The 3,115-nt window shown below is 32.7% G+C and overlaps 1 long non-coding RNA gene across 2 annotated transcripts; it reads right to left on the bottom strand.

Moving 5' to 3' along the window:
• Window positions 1-297: 297 nt before the first annotated feature.
• On the bottom strand, window positions 298-1,636 carry LOC149520489 (uncharacterized). Of its 2 annotated transcripts, XR_016343471.1 has the most exons (5): window positions 1,512-1,636; window positions 1,269-1,439; window positions 1,067-1,170; window positions 909-961; window positions 298-601 (listed from the first exon to the last, which is right to left on the bottom strand). It is a non-coding gene; the product is annotated as an uncharacterized LOC149520489 (long non-coding RNA). The 2 variants fall into 2 exon arrangements; XR_016343470.1 differs by having other exon boundaries at window positions 1,269-1,632.
• Between the last annotated feature and the right edge of the window lie 1,479 nt (window positions 1,637-3,115).

Here is a 3,115-nt window from a genome sequence, read left to right as displayed (position 1 = left end):
TTTTGGGCATACTTAGACTGGGACGAGCATTTTACAGGCAGGTTTTGGATTGAGTTGTTTAAGTCTATAAGTTGATTACAAAATATAAAAATAAGTAGTTATCAAATTTTTTTATTTATGTGTAATTGGTCAATAAATTGAATTTATCTTATTTTTAAAAACTCCTAATCTCAACTAGGAGTATAAAAGAATAGATTATGATTTTTTAAATAGAATCAAGTTAAAAAATTTAATTACGTGTGAAAAATTAGTATCAATTAATCATATATTATTTTAAAATTAATCTTAATAAAAATGATATTTATAGTCATTGATCTTAATAAAAATGATAAATTAATAAACGAATAATAATAATAATAAAACAAAAAAGCTTTTTAAAAAGTAAATGAATGGTAGGAAGGAAAGGAATGACAATACCAAAGTTGAGCAGATTTAAATTTTTGGGCTTGATCTTTATTTCTCCAAGCGGACATATCTAAGTTGTCGAATTAAAGGACCGGGAAGACAAATATCCAAGCTTTGCAGCGGCGGGTACAGTGGAACAAACCTGTTCCTTCCTCTTCTATTTCTGGTTTTGTAGTACCTCCCACAAACAAAACGTCTGGTTTCAAAGAATGTTAGTTTTTCTAAAAATAAAACCTGTTTTTTCTTCCCCTTTTTCCCCTTTAGTCAGACGGTACTTCCCCTAAGTTATTTTATCCGCAGGGCTACGGTTGGTGATATTTAATATTATAAATTATTTTATTATTTCATTATTTTTTGTTATCTATAATATAATTTTAATAATATGAATATTCCCTAAATCATATTTTTAACCTTATAAGAGAAAGCTTAATAAAAAACTCAAAAGCAAGACTATGTACAAGCAATGGCATAATCTTGAAGTGACAGAGTTAAAGGAGCATTACCTCAAAGAGTCAAAGATTGTCCAATTTGACGACGCCCAAGCTTGAACAATATCCTACATCAAGGCAATAAAAGGAGCAAAAGTAGTTATACAAGACATAAAGAAGAGACAAGGCTGGCTCAACCCTGTATGATTGATGCAGGAAGGAGAGCAGCAAACCTCTATTTGTCCCTCTTGCTACGGCATCTTTGTTTGCTGGTCAAATCATGTTATTCATGGAATATGCGATTCGTGATATTAGGAACAGAGTGTCATTTATCACCCTAAAACCCAAAAAGCAGGTAGATAGATTATTAAAGAAAAAAGGGGAAATAGAAGACACGTAATAAACGAAATTGTGAGAGAAAATACATTGCATTACCTCTTTCAAACTTTTCTCGGGTGATTACAGAAAAATGTAGAGAAAAATTGGAATGAACTAAAAGACAGAGTCCAATGTTGGCAAAGCAGAAGTCCCTATTCGTCTCAAGTCATGTCAGGTCATGTCAGACACCTCGTGGAACCCAACTTTACATCAACGGACCACCGATTACTGCAAAATAATGAAATGGATCAATGAGCCAGTATCTGTTCGCAAGAGAAAGCGGGTAAAATAGAGCAAAACCTGTTGCAAATAGAGGGATCGTGTGCGTCGCCAAAAATCGAAGATGTAAAACCTGTTTCCTGCCGATTCAAAAACCCTAATAAAATGGGGAGGGCAGGTATCTGAAGTGGTGTAGGCGGGACCATCCAAATTGACTTGGCAAAATAAACTTTTTCCCAAACACGGATACGGTGCGTTTTGACGAAAAATGTTGGTTCCGCTTTCATTCGGTAATTACCGTCTATCAATTATTAATACGGTGCGTTTAAGTAAAATTAGGGTGTGTTTTAAGTGGTAATGTATCCTTCCGAACTTCAAATGACCATAACTTTGCGCTCGGTGGTCAGATCGGGACGAATTTTATTTTGATTCCACATAACTTTTCGAGATCTACGCGATGGCAGTCTGCCAAAGGCGGTTTGGCCACAAATTTTCTCAAAAAACCTTTGTTTTGAGCTTGAAATCTAATTTTTTTTTATTTTTTTAATGAATTTTAAAATATTAAATTGGCTCGTTAGCCTTCTTTTTTGAAATGAAAATTGAATTGGATTGTATGAAACCATAGCATGATTTATGTGGATTTAATGTGTGCCATCAAAGAGTCCAAGATTTTTGTTCCTTATATAACACTTATTATAGCTAATATAAAAATTAGTTTGACGTTAGTAATTTGAATTTAAAATGGTTGTGTTGGATAATGTCTTGTTGCATAGTTTCTAAGGCTTGGGTTTGATTCTTTTCAATAGCGATTCATAATTTTTATTTTTTAATAGCCATGTTTCTTCCACCTGATTCTTTTCAATAGCGATTCCAAATTTTTTTTTTTTAATAGCCATGTTTCTTCCACGTAACTCATGAGTCATGTACTTTCTTTCAAACAACTATTTTCTTCTACAAAACTCATACATATCCATGTTTATTCTACATAACTTATGAACCATAAACTACAACTTTCTTTCACATAAATTCCTTCTATTGTGCTTAAATTGCTTTGAAGCTAAAGCAATTAGTGGGGAATTCCTTTCAATTTGCTATTGACATATTTACAGATAAGTTGATTTTAATCTATCAATTGTCAATATATTGATTTAGATACTTGATTATGTGGTAACTAAATTGATAAAACCTTAAGTTATCTTAACGAAGAGTTGTGCCGATGGTGGTCAAGACAAGTACTCTTGTCATAGACTTCAACTTCAGAAACCTGATTGTCCAAGATTAGCCTTCAATCAAATAAGGTGCTCGGGGACTCAATGAGATCAGCCTTCAATCAAATAAGCTATTGCAAAACACACGTCACACAGAAATTACAAATGATAGAACGAGAATAAAATAATATAGGAAAGAATAATATGTGTTCGCTCAATGGTTGTTGTGTACAAATGAGGGTGGTCCTTTTACATTAATGGCTAAGATTGAGCCAATCTAGTGGCTCTAATATTACATTGGTTAACAAGATTACATAGAATCTGTGATTACATAGATATTACATTGATTAACGAGATTACATAGAAGACGTCTTAGAGATGATATAGCACCACGATTACATACCAATCCCTGATTCTAGGAGATGATTTAGCACCACAATCTTCAGCATCTTTGATTTTCTAAAAAGATGTTGATTA

Source organism: Durio zibethinus, chromosome 1, assembly GCF_047325235.1.
Source record: "Durio zibethinus cultivar Kanyao isolate XHJ-2024 chromosome 1, ASM4732523v1, whole genome shotgun sequence".
NCBI classification, from domain to species: Eukaryota; Viridiplantae; Streptophyta; class Magnoliopsida; order Malvales; family Malvaceae; genus Durio; species Durio zibethinus.
The sequence above is the reverse complement of the archived record's forward strand: the minus strand, read 5'-3'. Positions and strand labels throughout refer to the sequence as shown.